Consider the following 16,529-nt stretch of genomic DNA (forward strand, 5'->3'; position numbering starts at 1 on the left):
TTTTAACCAACAGAGAAGAGGAGACCATGAAGGGCACACCTTCCCCCTTCCCCAGTAAGAACACTTCCTAGGAGTTACACACACACACATTCCTCTTAATTTCCATTGCAAGAGGAACGTGGTTGAACTATATTGCAAATAGGGCAGGGAAATTCAGTCTTTATTCCTGGTAGCCAAGTACTCAGCTAAAAACTGGGGGTTCTATTACTCGAGAAGAAGGGGAGTACAGATATTTGGGGCAGCTAGAATCTATGCATGCCCTAAAACTGTACACCTGAGAAAAAATATTTTAAAGAGTAATAATAATGACAACAATAATAAAAATAATTATAATGTGAACTCTTGTGTAGCCACCACTCAGACTGCAAAGCAAAATCTCTCTTTAAGTGCAGGTTTCTCATGACTAACCACTCTGTCTTCCCCATCCCTGACCCCGCCCCCAGGTAATACTAATTTGAATTTCTATTCATCTTTCCCTTGCTTCTCTGTATCATTTTTACCATTTATGTTTGTAGTCCCCCAAAACACATAGTTTAGTTTTAGCTGCTTTTTAAACTTTATGTAAAGTCTTCCTTTATATGTAATAGTTGTGTTTTGCTTCTTCCGTCTAATATTTCACGCATGAGATTCATCCCTTTCAACGCTTATGGTGTCACTCATTAGTCTTTACTCTTGTTTGCTATTCCATTGTGTGACTATATCACAATTTGTCTACCAGTGCTATTGTTCATGGACATTTATGTTGTGTCCAGGCTTTTTACTATCACAGCACTGCTGTAAACATCCTAGTACAGATCTCCAGGTGCACATGCGTAATCCTTTCTCTGGATGAGTCCACTGGGTGCTGTGACAGGGGTGCAGATATGTCTGAACCCGCCTGTAATTGAGTAGCTGGGCAGGGGCTGGGGCAGCCTGGACCCTGGACCTCCTGGCTGGCCCCAATGTCCTGGAGAAGCCTTGCCCACTTACTTCACTGTGCCATGCAAGTACTATCATGTTTTGCACAGCGAAAAATGTTGGGGAGCACTGCTCTAGGGACATCACCAGGTGGGGAATTGCTGCTCATGGGTTATGTGCAAATCACCTTTACTAGGTATGGTGAAGTGTTTTCCGAAGTAACTGTAACTCTGACTGCTATGGCTGACAGTTCCTATTGCCCCACATTCTTTCCAGTACCTGGAATGGGCCTGCTTTTTAATTTGTGCAAATTTGGTTGTAGTAAAATAATATTTTGTTGTTTTGTTTTAAATTAACAAATAATGCAAGTTAAATACAATAAATCAATTGTATATTGTTGAACGTGCATCTAGTAAACAAAACAAAATGCCAAATTCATGTACAGATCTTTCTCTACTATGGGGTTATGTCCCAATAAACCCATCCTAAGTTGAAAATATTGTAAGTTGAAAATGAGCCTTACCTACTGAACATTGTAGCTTAGTCTAGCCTACCTTAAACATGCTCACATCATTAGCCTACAGTTGGACAAAATCATCTAACACAAAGGCTATTTTTATAATAAAGTATTGAATTTCTCATGTAATTTATTGAATGCTATACTGAAAGTGATAAACAGAATGTCAGTGAGTGTATCAGTTGTGACTGTGTAGCAGACTGGGAGCTCCAGCCTACTGCCCAGCATTGTGAGAGAGTACCATACTGCATATTACTCACCCAGGAAAAGGTAAAAATTCAAAAGCAGGGACTGTCTGTACTAAAAATCTATGACAAAATACAGTAGCTCATTGATCCTCCCTTCCTTGATCCCTCAAAAATCAACCATTATTAGATTTTTAAATACTTTTTCTGGCTTTCACACACCACATATTTCTAAATTATATCTATCTATCTATCATCTATCTATCTATCTTACTATCCTGTTACCTTTTGATTAATCAATTTAAGACATAATTTTTAAGATTTCCTATTAGAGTAGATGAGAGTTTAGCCCTCGTATTCTGACACCCCCTCTGCTTCCCCTCTCTACTCTTCCAATATAGTTATATTACAATTTTTGGTTAAATCAAACTGACTCTGTTGGTATAGATCACATTATATCTATACAATCATAGCTTAACTTAGCATTACAGTGTACTCCAATTGTCTCCTCTCTTACTCTTTGTATTTCCTAAAGTTATTAGTTGCCTCCCTTTTTCGTTTGCCAAATATTTTCTAACCTATTACTCATTCTTCCCACATTTGCCAATACCCTTTTTCCTGTACTTTTCCACATTCATTGTTCCTGGAGGCTCTCTGCCTGGAGGTCTCTTTCTCCTCTGATCTGCCCTACCCCCTCTCTGGGCTGGCTGCACACTGTCATCCTAACATTTGCTTCTGCTGATGCCTTGCCTTTCTCCTGGGTGGGAGCCCTGTTTCCTGAATCCCACCCATGCCTTCCTGGTTTACTCTCTTGTTTCGGTGGGAACCATTCTCCTATGGTTAAGTGAAGATAAAAAGATGGTTCATCGGTAGAAATCATAATGACGACAGTTTAGTCTCCCGGAAATGCTCCTCTGATCTGGACTGGTTGCCCTGGGTGCTTGGGCTTGCCCTCCATCGTCATCCCTGAACGTTTACTTCTCTCCTGTTTTCTGGACGCTGTGGCTTCTTTGTTTACTCCCTTGTGTGTGGAGCACACCCACCTGTAATTCACTGAGGAAAGACACACAGGAGGTAAATTGTTTGAGATGCGTTTTTCCGAAAACAGTTTTATTCCACCTTCACAGTTGATTGACAGTGGGTTTGGATATGGAAATGTGGGTTGGAAATCAGTTTCCTTTAAAATTATGAAGGCATTGCTCCATTGTTTTCTTGTTTCCACGTTGCTTTTCTCAAGGCTGGGGCCATTGTTCTCCTGATCTTCAAACATGCCCATCATTGTGCCACAAGATACAGAACTAGTCCATCACCATGAAAATCCCCCTCATGTCACCTCTTTAAAGTCAAACCCCTCCACCCCTGCCCCCCCCACTATCATCCTTAACTCTTGGCAACCTACATTCTCTTTTTCTTCTATATAATTTTTATTGTTTCTAGAATACTGAATAAATGGAATAAGAAGGCATGTGACTTGAGGCTGGCCTTTCTTCACTTAGCATAACTGGGAGCTACCCAAGTTGCCTTACATGTCGATACTTTGCTCCTTCCTGTTGCCGTGCCACGGTATGCGTGTGCCATTTTGTCCACCCACCCGCCTGCCGGGGGTCACTTGGTCTGTTCTCGCGTTTGGCTTTACACATACAGCTGCTGCGAACAATCATGAATAGGTTGTTTTGCACATACATACATTTTCATTCATCTGGGACAAATGCCCAGGAGCACGATGGCTAGGTCACATGGGAAGCGTACGTCTGTTCATTTAAGACACTGCAAGCTATTTTCCCGAGGGTTTTTACCGTTTTATATTCCCACGAGCAATGTATGAGAGACCCAGTTTTCTGCACCCTTGCCAGCATTTGGTGCCGTCATTATTTTCTACTTTAGATGTTATCCTGGGTGTGTGGTGATATCTCATTGTAGCCTTAATTTGCATCCCTCTAATTTGCATCTCTCTAATTTGCATCTCTCCTTAAATTTTGTGCTCTGGCACTACTTTTACCTCACTTTGGTCCTGGTTCTGCCACCACCTCTGCATTCCCGGTCCCAGAAACACCTGCTACTACCACTTCCTGAATATTTGAAAAGTCTTGGGAATAAACCAGGTTAATTCACAGTTTTCCCCCTGTTAGCCTAGAATTTATCTTCCTCTGGTCTGCTAAGGCAGTCACCACTTGTTCGTATGTTTTTCAGCTTCCAGAATCTTCTTGTTTTTGTCTCCTGTTCTGTTCTTCTATCCTTAATGGTTTATGTCATAACAAATTCTCATTACTACAGTTTTAGTGGGATTTTGGAGGGAAAATAATGAGATGTACATGCTCAGCCTGTGATCTGAACCTGAATTCCCTATATCAGGGGTGCCCAACCCCTGGGCCGTGGCCTGTTAGGAACCGGGCCGCACACCAGGAGGTGAGCGGTGGGCGAGCGAGCGAAGCCTCATCTGCCGCTCCCCATCGCGCTCCCCGTCGCTTGCGTTGCCGCCTGAACAATCCCCCCCACCCCATCCGCGGAAAAATTGTCTTCCACGAAACCAGTCCCTGGTGCCAAAAAGGCTGGAAGCTGCTGCCCTATGAGACTTGACATATCCTTGACTGCTAGTGACGTTGGCTTTTTCCAAACACTTATGAGCCTGTATGTTTCTTTTTCTGTGAAATTCTTGTTCCTAAGTCTTGCCCATTCTTTCTATGAGACTGTTTGCCTTGTCATAGTGATTCCTAGGAGCTCCTTATGTATTTTGTATGTTGTCTCTTGTCAGTTAGATGTGTTGCAAATATTTTGTGTCAGTTTGTGCCTTCTCTTTTCACTTTCTTTATGGTTTCTTTTAATTAATTGAATTTCTTAATTTTAATGTGGTTGAGTTTGTCAGTTTTTCCTTTATTGCTTGCTCTTGCTTGAGAAATAATTTTCTATTCCATAGCCTTTTTCGTTACGCTTTTCATCTTTTGTCTTTAACCACTAGAGCTTTATTTCCAGGTATGGCATGAGGTAGGGATTCGTTATTTTCAATATGGTTAGCCAGTTTCCCAGTATCTCATAAAAACGCCATCTTTTTACACCAGTCTGCACTGTTTACTCAATCACAAACTATGCTTCAAGTTTCCATAAATGTATATTTTAATTGTGTTCTTATTCTCTTCCATTGTTCTCTTTGTCCATCCCAGCATCTGTGCCAGATGGCTTAATGACTTTGGCTTTATCATAATTATTGATGCTTTGGTGGGGCAAGCTCCCCGGCTTACTTCTCTTCTCCAGGACTGTCTTAGCTGATACTGGTCATTTTCTCATCCATAAAATTTTAAATCAGTTTGCCAAGTTTCATGAAAAGACTTCTTGGGATTTTTTTTTTTTTTTTTTTTTTGCGGTACGCGGGCCTCTCACTGTTGTGGCCTCTCCCGTTGCGGAGCGCAGGCTCCGGACGCGCAGGCTCAGCGGCCATGGCTCACAGGCCCAGCCGCTCCGCGGCATGTGGGATCTTCCTGGACCGGGGCACGAACCCGTGTCCCCTGCATTGGCAGGCGGACCCTCAACCCCTGCGCCACCAGGGAAGCCCGACTTCTTTGGATTTTTGATGTAATTGTATTAAATCTTTAGATCAGGTTTGGGAAATTCGACATCTTTATGAAATACACAGCATATCTTTCCTTTTACTTAGGTTTTCTTTAATGTCTTTAAAGAACGTTCTAATAATTTTCCCATAATGTGTTTACACACTTCTTTTTGGCTTTATTCCTAGGTGTTTTATATATACTTTTTGCTGATATTGTAAATGGCATTTAAATTTTATATTTTCTTTCTGATTGTAGTTGATATCAATGTACGGAAATGCAGCTGAGTTTGGGATATTGATTTTGTATCCAGCCTACTTATTAAACTTTCTTATTAAGTAAGTAAGTAAGTAAGTAAATAAATAAATATTCGTTTGTTGTTTGTTTCTCTTGTTCATGGACAATCATATCACCTACAAATGATGAAAATCTTTTTTCATTTTTTATGCATTTATTTCCCTTCTTTCTTCACAGAATTGTTTGAAAACGTTGGTTAGCTTCTATTTTTATTGTGGTAAAATATACATATCATAAACTTTACCATTTTAACTATTTTAAGTGACAGTTCAGTGGCATTAAATATATTTACATTGTTGTGTAACCATCACCACCTTCCATCTCCAGAACTCTTTCATCTCTCCAAAATGAAACTCTGTGACCATCAAATGCTAATTCCCCATTTACCCCTCCCCCAGACCCTGGCAACCACTATCCTGCTTTCTGTCTCTCTGAATTTGACTCCTCTAGGGACCTCATATGCACGAGTGGAATAATAGAGAATTTGTCTTTTGGGTAACATCTGTCTTTGTATATAAGTGTATTAAACATGAATAACCACTAAAAGAATGTAAGTAGTATGTATAGCTTCCAAACCAGAAGAGGAGGAAAAATAAGAAATTTAAAAAAGCTTAATTCTTATGAAGGCCAGAAAGGAGGGGGGAAAATGAACAAAAACCAAAACAAAAAACAAAAAACAGAGGAAAAGTACTAATAGGAACGTTATGATGCAGAAATCAGGGGAAGTTGCCTGCAACACCACCTGTAGGCAGGAGGAACTCGTGGCATCCCCAGCTCGGCTCCCTGGATCTAGCTGGCCCACCTTGTGGTTCCTAAGGACTAGATCCTGCAGAGACCTCACCACCCACATGACCCAGGGTCCACGCTGCTTGCCTGCAGAGGACTCTCAAGAATTCCAAGAGGTGCAGCGATCCTGTCGTAAAGCAACATAAAACGCTATAAAAGAGTTTAATCGTGCACACATGGCAGACATGGCATTTAATTTATCGCTCTGCAAAATTAAAGCCGTTCCAGGGTTTGCCATCACTCATGCAGCATGGAGTTATTTATTGGACACTGTCAGAGCTGAGGCGATCCGAAATTCAGGTCAGGAAAAGTCAAGTTTTACAAAGGCTTGTCTGAGTCCTCAGGGGCCCAGCCAGCTCAGGGCGATGCTCCTGGGTTGCTTTGCTGCAGACGCAGGAAGGGGAGAAAGTACTGTGCTCATTTCCCTGATGAGAAATCGGAGGCCCCATGTAGGTGTCTGGGATGCCACCTCTCCTGTTCTCCTTGCTCTGACCCCCTGGACTAACCTCTGGAACTCTAAGTGGGCTGTCTCCTGCACCTGTCCTCGAAAAGTGTACCAGGTGACAGGTGCTTGAAGTGCATGCTTCCACCATGCCCAGCCCTGTGAGGAAGGCGTGATCACCCCCATAGGACAGATTCGAACCCAGGCTCAGAGAAACGGATTGCCTGGCCTGGCGCTGTCCACCCAGGAGGTGCTGAATCTGTGATTTCAAAGAGAACCACCAGGCAGTGGTCCCGGCCCTGGGAGGAGACGGGCAGGGCAGACACAAGGCCTCTTTTTTTTTTTTTTGCGGTATGCGGGCCTCTCACTGTTGTGGCCTCTCCCGCTGCGGAGCACAGGCTCCAGACGCGCAGGCTCAGCGGCCATGGCTCACGGGCCCAGCCGCTCTGCAGCATGTGGGATCTTCCAGGACTGGGGCACGAACCTGTGTCCCCTGCATTCGCAGGTGGACTCTCAACCACTGCGCCACCAGGGAAGCCCCAAGGCCTCTCTTGAAGGAGAGAAGCTGGTTTGAAATATGTCTGGGCAGGGAATTCCCTGGCGGTCCAGTGGTTAGGACTCCGCGCTTTCAGTGCCGTGGGCCCAGGTTCCATCCCTGGCTGGGGAAGTAAGATCCCACAAGCCGCAAAAAAATTAAAAAATTAAAAAAAAAAGAAATGCGTCTGGGCGAGTGCTAAGGCACACACCATGGCTTCTCCCTTCAAAGCGCTTGCACAAGCAACTACACACCAGGACTGATTAGGTGGCGGCCTTTGGCCGAGCCCCGGGCTCTAATTGGCCAGGTAGTACGGCTGTTGTGACAATATGCCGAGGCAGGAGGAACGGCGGCTCAGCCGCTGCCTGACGAGGCGGGGATCTAGGGTGCGTGGCTCCCCAGCGGGCGGTGGCAGCCCTTTTGTTCTCCTGTCCGCAGGGCCTGGGAAAAGAAAGTGGGGGCTGGGGGAGCCCAAGGCAGGCGGCCCATGGTGGTCGTTTGCCCCCAGACCAGCAAGGCACTGCCCGCCCCGTTGAAGGTGCTCTGCCACCTGGGGAGGGGGCGCCCACTGCCCATTGTTGCCAGGAAACGCTTTAGAGGTCAGGGCACCCACACCTCCCAGTCTTCGCTCCGCCTCAGTTCCTTTGAGAGGAGAGATAATAGAGGCGTGGAACAGAGCAGGGGCGAAGCACCGGCAGCCCTTGCCTACATCCTCTCCTTCCAGCCCCACCAGCATCCCGGCACCCACATTCCAGAAGAACCAGCCAGTGCTTGTCCAGAGGAGCCGGCTTGGCCTCAGACACACGGGAGAGATGCTGTTGAGACGGGTCCTGTTGATGGGGTCGCTGCGGCCTCAGGCAAGAACCTGCCCTCTCGGGGCCGGAGTTTCCTCTCCGTGGAGCGAGCTGGGTCTTCAGCTTGGACTTTCTGCCCTTCAGAGACTTGGCATGCCGGGTGGCTGTGGGATTTGGGGGTGGGAGGAGCCTGGAAAAGGGGTGGAGCCTCTGCATCCGCGTGCCAAGTCTGCCTTCTCCCCCCTTGCCACACCCAGGGAGTCCCCTCCAGCCACGCTGAGTCACACAAGGGAGTCCTGTGACAAGCTCATGGGGAGAGACACCCTCATTCCACGCATCTCTCTGGATCACATGCTCAGTGCCAGATGCCACGATGCGGGCTGGAGACCCACGGGAGTTCACGAGGCTTAGGTCATGTAGAGGCAGGTGTCAAACTGTCACACATCACTGTAGGATAGGGCTGTGGCCAGCCAGACCTGACTCTGTGTGGCACCTGAAGGGCAAGGTCAAAGCCCCAGGCCCCTGCTGCAGCTTCCGTCAGTCCCTTGAGGACCTCTGGGCTGGGTCGGGCCTGCTTCCTCTCTCCTTCTGCACACACGTTGTTTTCTGGCCACTGCCCACATATCTGCCCCCACCCCCCGGGCCCCCTCCACCCACCCCCATCCGTGCTGAGCTCCCCCACCTCCTTCAACACGAGGCTCCGGCAGGATCCCACCCAGTTTGGAATGATTTTGGAGTCACTGCCATGAACCTGTGTGCAGGTGTCCCACCTGTACAAGGCCCGGGTCCCACCCTCAGAAGCAGACGGTACCAGAAGTGCATACACGAGGTGGATGGGCAGGTGCCAGGACAGAGACCACAGCCCGGGGCCGCGAGCTGAGCACACTCCCGGGGAGGCGTCAGCCCGACGACCTCAAACAGTTTGGGTGACAGTACCAGACTGCACCTGTGTCTCGGGGAGACGGTCTGCTTGGATGCCACCCTCTCAGGAAGCTCTCTCTGCTGCCCATTCCTCTTCACCTCCTGCCCCTGCTTTATCTCCCTTTGCAGCCCTGGTCGTTGCCCAGAAAGAGCTCTTCATTTATTCGTGTCCCCACTAGGATGCAAGCCCCATGTGAGCAGAAAACCGCACCCGTGTTTCTTTTCCTGCTGAGCCCTTGGCGTGCAAAGCGGCATCTGGCACAGGGCAGGCACTCATATCTGCTGAGTAAAGGAATGAATGAATTAGCCGCCTATCCCCCAGCAGGAAGGTCTGCACACAGCACAGGTAACGTCTTGTGTCCTCCTGCTTTCCCCTCGTGTGTGCACTGCTTTCACACATTTCCATGAAATCTGCAGAGTTTTCACTTGCATTGCCCGTATGCAATTCAGCAGCATGGGTGTGCATTCCTTCTTTCACTCTCCCAGGGCGAGCTTCGGACCCTGGGGGTCTCCCCAGCACCTTGCTCCTCTAGACTTGGGTCAAGGTGCACCTTAGTGGCAAACTCCTCACTCAGGGGAGCAGTTTTTCGGGGTAACTTCCCACGTGGTGAGCTTCCTCGGCACGGGAGCCCTCGTTGCTCTCACCACACGGCGCAAGTTGCATTCTGGAAGCCGTGCGCCAGCTCACAGGGCCACCAGCGGGGCAGGCGTACAGGGTGAGGTTAGGCTGCATCTGGCCATGGGGAGACCTGGCTGAGCCCAGCCCCAAGGGCAGGGTGCTGGAGAGACACCTGCGACCTGCCCACTCGGGAAACATGCCATCAGGGGCCTTGCCTTGGCGGTGCCGGGCACCCTTGGGCGGGACCAAGGGCACAGGGGGTGCAGGGGCTGTGGTAGGGGAGGAGAGTCCATGGGGCCCACGGAGTCAAACACCATGCAGAGAACCGTGGCTACGTCCCTGATGGAGGAGGTCGGTGGCAAGGAGCTTAACAGATGAAAAAGGAGTAGGACACGAAGACAGAGGAGACAGGGCAGGAGGGAAAGACCAGAGGGGCCAGCAGGCCTGCGTCACCGCACTGGGCTGCCGTCTATGCATTTGCGGGCCTGGCACCCTCTCCTCTCCTGGAGTGTAACAGCAGCCCCCTGCAGGGTCCCCGTCACAGGGCTGGCTTCCACTCCCCCACCCCAACTCCTGGTGGGAGGATCAGACTCCAGGCCAGTTACTCAGCTCCAATGTATGCTGAGTGCCAGGCACAGCCCGGGGCTCACAGGCGCTGAGAAAAGGAGAGAGAGAAGTTTGCAGAAGAGGGGGACACCCAGTGCCTTGGAGCCACTGGCAAGGAGTTAGGCCAGGCTTTATCCCGAGGGCACCGCAGAGTGTTTCCAGCGCGGATGGCGGGGAAAGCACACGCTCCCACGCGCCACGCCAGCTGCAGTTTCTCCACCTACAGGACAGGGTTGTTGGGTGACAAGTTCCGACACAAGCCATCCAGGCCACGCCTGCCGCACTCGCTGGTGGGGAGCCAGAGGAGGCCTGCCTTGAACTTTTCTTGAGGTGAGAAAAGTTGACATTTAAAAAAGTTGTCAGCCAAGCCCCACTTCTTTTATCCAACACAGCTCCAACTGGACTGATCCTGCAATAGATACAATGACACACTCTGGGCAAAATCATAAAAATAAGTAAACAGCAGGATTTCAGGTTCAGCTGCAACATGTAAGGAGTTTGGAACTCGTCACTCCTCTCTTTACAACTGGAAAAAAAAAAAAGCAGCCCAACTGGAAATCAGTGACTTTTCTCAGACCCAGCAGAGAAAGGAGGTTGCAAAGCAAACCAGCGCCCTGAGGTCTGGAGATCAGTCAACCACAGAGAAACACACCTGAGAACTACTTACCTGGAGCAGATGCCGCTGGAGCACTGAACTGGTAGAAACACTGATGGAAACTTTGATGAATTGCTAGAGGCCGAGTGCAAACCAGCATGACAGTGAGGAACTCCTGGGAGCCACAGTCGTAGGGGGTCCCCAACACCTCCATGGGTGTTTCCTCCAGAAACCTGAGCAGGTTCTCACGAGAAGGTCTGAGAAAGATCCCAGCATCTCCAGCAGCGCGCGGAGAAGGTGAGGGTGTGAAATATGCCCAGAGCCTTCTCCATAACAAAGGCCCACACTTGAGGGAAAGGCTTTGCCAGACGGCAAGTCCCCAACCTCATCCACCTGGGGGAAGGCGGCTCCTCCCACTCCAGCCCCCTCCAGCCTTCCTGGTCCACCTTAGGATAAAAAACAAACAAGCAAACAGTAGGTGAGGGCCAGGGCTTCAAGGAAGTAGATTGAGGTCGTTGCAGCAGGAAAGGAGTAGGGGCAGCGGGAAGTAAGCTCTACCCTCAGAGAAACACATGGGAGGCTCACAGCCCAAGGTCACAGGGTCAGTAAAAATCTGACATTGTTTGGAAGATTATAGAATGCCCCCCGACACCCCCCCCCCCCGCCCCACACAGGGCCCCCTAGAATAACAGTGGACTCTGGGAAAGACACAGGCTCTCCCTAAGGAGCAGGACTCAGAGAGGCTCCAAGTCAACAGCGGGGGCAGGCGTTAGGCACAGCCCAGCTGCTAAGCTAGGTTAACGTCAAGCCTCACACTAAGGCCTGGTTACCTCAGTCCCTGTCATCCACTCCAAATAGGTCAGCTTTTCAGCAGAAAATTACAAAGCGCGTTAAAAGCTAAGAGACAAAAACAAAAACATCGTCTGAAGACACCATGAGACCATCAGAAACAGACTCAACTATAACATAGATGCTTGAATTATAAGACAGGGAATTTAAAATAACTATGATTAATACGTTAAAGGCTCTAATGGAAAAAGACAACATGCAAAAATGGATGAGTCAGCAGAGAGAAGAAGATGTTAAGAAAGAGTCAAGACTATGCTAGAAATAAAAACCATTGTAACGGAAGTGACAAAGCCTTCATCCGTAGACTAGACACGCCCAAGGAAAGCATCAGTGAGCTTGAGATAGTTTGACAGAAACTTGTCAAACTGTTCTCCATGTCTCTTAATATCCCTCTTATGTTTTCTACCTCTTTTCTCCCTGAGCTGCGTTCTGTGGGATTCCTTCAGTTCTATCTTCTGATTTAGGAATTCTCTCTTTGGCTGTATCTAATCTGCTCTTGTAAACTTCTGTTGAATTTTTAATTTCAGTAATTTTTATTTCTAGAAGTTCACTTTTTTTCAAATCTGCCTGACCATTTTTACTATTCTCTCTTTCACAAATTTGTGTCTTTATTTTCCCCAACAACTTCTTTCAGAATTATTGAAGGTCCTTTTAAAAATTTCACATCTGATAATTCCAGTGGCTTGTGTCCTACTAGGTCTGTTTCTGCTGTTTGCTCCTCTGTGATGCTTACTCAGGATGCCATATTTCAGGCACATTTTTGAATTTTGTTTGTGAGCTCATACTCCCTGAAGTCCATTTACAGAAATTCCTTGAGATTTGTGTTCAAAGTGTGGTTTTCCCAAAAAGGATTTGTCTGGGGACACGACCAGCCCAGGAACATTTTAAGTAAACTATTTTTAGGGCACACAGATGTGGATCCCAGCCCCCAAATCTTCACACACGAGAGATTATGAGTGGGCATCCTTAGTGGGCAGTCCCCCTCACACACACACCCCTGTCCCCTCCACTGAGACCTCAGGCCAAGTTAGGTGTGTCTCCTGGGTCTTTTCTAGTCCGTCTGCTGGGCAGCTTGACCTTGGGTCCCTGGATTTGTGCGAGGATCGCGGAATCAACCCACCATCCTGCAGGCTCGTCTCCCTTGCCAACTCCTCCCTCTCGACCCCACACACACCTGGTCTCTGAAACCCAGGCTGAAGGCCATCCAGGGCCAGTGGGCGCCTTGGGGCAAATGCCAGCGATTGTGCCCACGTTGCATCCTGGAGTTGTGTTTTTCTGACTCTGGGGTTTTCTCTTACTTCCTCACAAACTCAAGCAAGCTTTAAAAATATCACTTATCTTTTCAAGTCTCTGCACACCGACTCAGCCGTGCTGCCGGAACGAAGGTCTGTCTCTGTCACCCTCTCCTCTTTAGCACAGATACCGCCGGCGGAGCCTTGGGGCCCCTGCCCTCGGGGCAGGTGTGGGCACCACAAGGAGGCAGGACTGCAAGCCCTCGGCAGACAGATGATGCCTCAGGACACTCTTTTAAAAATCCTGAGACAGAATTCACACACCGTGAGATTCACCATCAGTTTGCCTCTGCTGTGCAAGAGACCACCCCCCATCCTCGTGGCTGACAGCAAACGTTCGTGGTGCTCACGACTCTGCAGGGGGTGCTGGCTGGTCTCAGGGGGGCCCCTCGTGCGTCCACAGTCAGCAGCGTGCCAGCTGGGGGCTGGATGGTCTGGGCGGCTCACCCGTCACTCAGTGGCTGTCAGCTGGAGCGACTGAGGCTGGAGGCCCCACTGCCACGCTGGGGGTCTCAGGGCCCCACCCCCCTGGATCCCCACGCAGAGTCTCTCCTCCAGGGCCTCCCCACGTGGCTTGGTTTCTTTCGTCTGGTTCATCTCAGGGCAGGAGAACTTCCTACACATCAGCTGGTTTCCCCAGAGCGAGCATTCTGCTGAGCAGGGCAGAGTCGCGAGACCTCATATGACTCGGTCTCTGAGGTCCCAGCACATCACAGCCACAGGCTTTCTGGTCACGCCACACAGGCCAGGGCAGATCCCAGGCTGGGGTGGATTAGAGTTCAGTTCTCAACGGGAGGGGAAGCAAAGGACCATCTTCAACCTCCCAAAGTCTGCCCTGTGGGCACAAAGTGTGTATATGCCTTTCATAGGCACAACACACCCAACCTCACTCGGGGCTCCCACCAAACAAACTGGACCCCATTCCAGCCTCCACTGGCCCTGCCTGGGTTTGGCTTGCTTGAAGTCCAGGATCCCCTCGTCAAGTCAACGCTGCCTGCCCACGGGGGTCCCCGGTGTGGTTCCTCAGCGCAGGGCTCTGAGACCCCTGAAGACCTGTGACCCTGACCTGGTCGTCCGACCCCACCCATCAGCGTCCACGCGGAGACCTAGGTGGGCTCGCCAGGACGGGCACTCCCGTTCCACAAAGCACAAAATGCTGGTCTGTCCACAGCGATCCCGAAATCCTGCCGGGTCCCCGTGGCCGGTTCCTGCTCCCTGAGAAAGACCACCCCGGGCCCCAGCCTCACCCTCTGCGTCCCGGTTTGCCTGAGTCACTCTTCCTTTTCCATAGGAAATATCCACTGCTTGGCCCTCCTCCTGCCCACAGGGGTGGAGGGTGGTGGTGCAGCTTCTCTAAAAGCTGTGCGGATTCTTGTGCACTAATTGGTGGTCATCTTGACTGGACAAAAGCCACCCACCCTGCCTTCCGAGGAAGCCTTTCCTCCCCTTGGGTGACCCGCTCGGGCTGCTGGGGGGTGAGGCCCTCACCATTCTTGGCAGTCTGTTGATTGGCTGGGAGGGTCAGGGCACACCCTCGAGACTTTGAGACGCACCTTTGTTGAGCTGGGGGAGTAGCTGAGATGCCACCTTAAACCTTTCTGAAGTCTGAACAACAGGTCCGCCAGCGCCCTGGCTTTCAGCCACATGTCTCTGCCCTGAAGTCATTTCTCGTGTTAAGAATCTCTGTGGAGGGTTTGAAGTGGGTTATTTTTGAGCGCAGCAAACCCTGGATCCTTCATGCTTCCTCTAAATTCTGCCCAGAAAAGTAACCGTGCCTACGTTAGCTCATCTCTCTTTTTGTGTTTAATCACGGGCAGCTAGAGGAAGCCAGCTGGCTCTTCTGAATCCTGCCTGGAAGTTTCCACAGCCAGACTCACGCCTGCCCATCTCTCTTCCACGGTACCACAGCTAAGCGCTGGCGAACTTGCCGTCACCAGGTACCAGGGAGCCTTTCCTTCAGCCTCCAGGGACAGCCCATGGCCCCTCGAGCCGTCACAAGCCCCTTGGCCTCAGTGCCCTTCCAGCCCATCTCTACCTGGTGCCCAAGCCAGTGCAGTGGCCCTTGTCTGAAGCTTCTGCTTTTTATTTTGGCTACACCACATGGCATGTGGGATCTTAGAACCCCGACCAGGGATTGAACCCGTGCCCCCTGCATTGGGAGTGTGGAGCCTTAACCACTGGACCGCCAGGAAAGTTCCTGTTTGAAGCTCCTGCTGTAGCAGTGCCTACTCCCAGGCCCCACTCTGTGTCTCGGGGCCTGTTGCGAAGTAATAGACCACCCCAGATTCAGTGGCTTACAATCCCCTTTGATTTCTCTCCCGATTCGACGGTCAGAGCTTGGAAAGCTCAGCGGGGAGGTTTCCTCGGCTCCGCATGGCGTCAGCGGGGCCGCCACTCCCCAGATGCTGGGCTCACCCACGTGCCCGGGCGCTGGCACCCCTCGGTCCATCTTTCTCCACACGGAGGCGAGGGAGGTGGGCTCTTCCATGCAGTGGGTCCCCTGGGCGGGCTTCCCAAGTGAACCGGCAGAGCTCTGGTCTTCAGGAGACTTGGATAGCCTTCTGCCACATTCACTTGGTCAAGCCAGTGGCTGAGGCCGGTGCAGACTCCAGGGCGCCAGGACGTTAGACCCCATTTCTCGAGGGAGGAGAAGCAAGGATTCGCCTGCGTCTTGACTCGGCCGTGGTCCCTGCAGTCTGGCGTCTCCGGCACGGCTCCCTGCTTCCCAGCCCATTCCAGGATGCCAGCTGCCCAAACTTCTCTTTGCTTCTGAGGCCTAAATCCCCAGCAGGAGAACGAGTGTGGCACCCCCAAGTCTCCATGCCTGGGCAGGGGGAAACCCAGCCAGCTACTCCCAACCTGGTGGCTCTGGGCCCCCAGGTGTCTACACAGCAGCCCATGGGCAGGGGGACTTGGAGGACCAGGGGGCAAGGGCCGAGGAGGCTGAGGGGCCTACAGGTGGCTTCAGGGGCAGGTCACGGGTCTCAGCGAGTGGGGGAGGGGCGGGGCTGAGAGGGCAGGGCTGGGGGACGGAGCGCGAACGGAGCGGGGGAGTCTGTAGGAGCCCTCCTCCCTCAAACTCCCAAGGCCGCCCCCAGGGCAGCATCCCTGCTTCCCCACTTGGTTCCCGGCTCCAGCCGCGTGGGGTAGAAAGGAGACTCCAGGGCAGGACGGGGAGGGGCGGGGCTGAGCCAGCGGCAGCCTTGGCCAAACCCACTTTATTCTGAGTCTCGGTTTATCCATCTGTAAACTGGACGGAAGGGTCGTGCCCACCGCCAGGAGGCTGTCGGGAGGGTCGGGAGTCTGAAGGGCTCGGTCGTAAGAGGTCTTTGGAAGGAATTAAATAGCATTCGTTTTGGTGACAAGTCTTCCAGGCAGAGGGGAGCATAAGGGGACAGAGGTGAGGCCGGGTGACCGGAGCACCACCTAGGGGAGGGGCGGAGGGAGCAGTGAGGCTGGGGGTGCGTCCGGCCGTGCTGGGGAGCCTCGAATCTCATCATTGTGCGGTGAAAACCACAGAGACGCTCGTGCAGCGTGGAGACCCCAACCTGGTTTCTCAAAGATCACGGAGGAGGGAAGGCTGTGGGCTGCGGACTTGGGCCCCTCTGTGCTGGTGCAGGAAAGGAGGTGGAGAGACAGGACTGCTGAGGGT

The sequence above is a fragment of the Orcinus orca genome, chromosome 2 (genome assembly GCF_937001465.1).
Source record: "Orcinus orca chromosome 2, mOrcOrc1.1, whole genome shotgun sequence".
In the NCBI taxonomy this organism is placed as follows: domain Eukaryota; kingdom Metazoa; phylum Chordata; class Mammalia; order Artiodactyla; family Delphinidae; genus Orcinus; species Orcinus orca.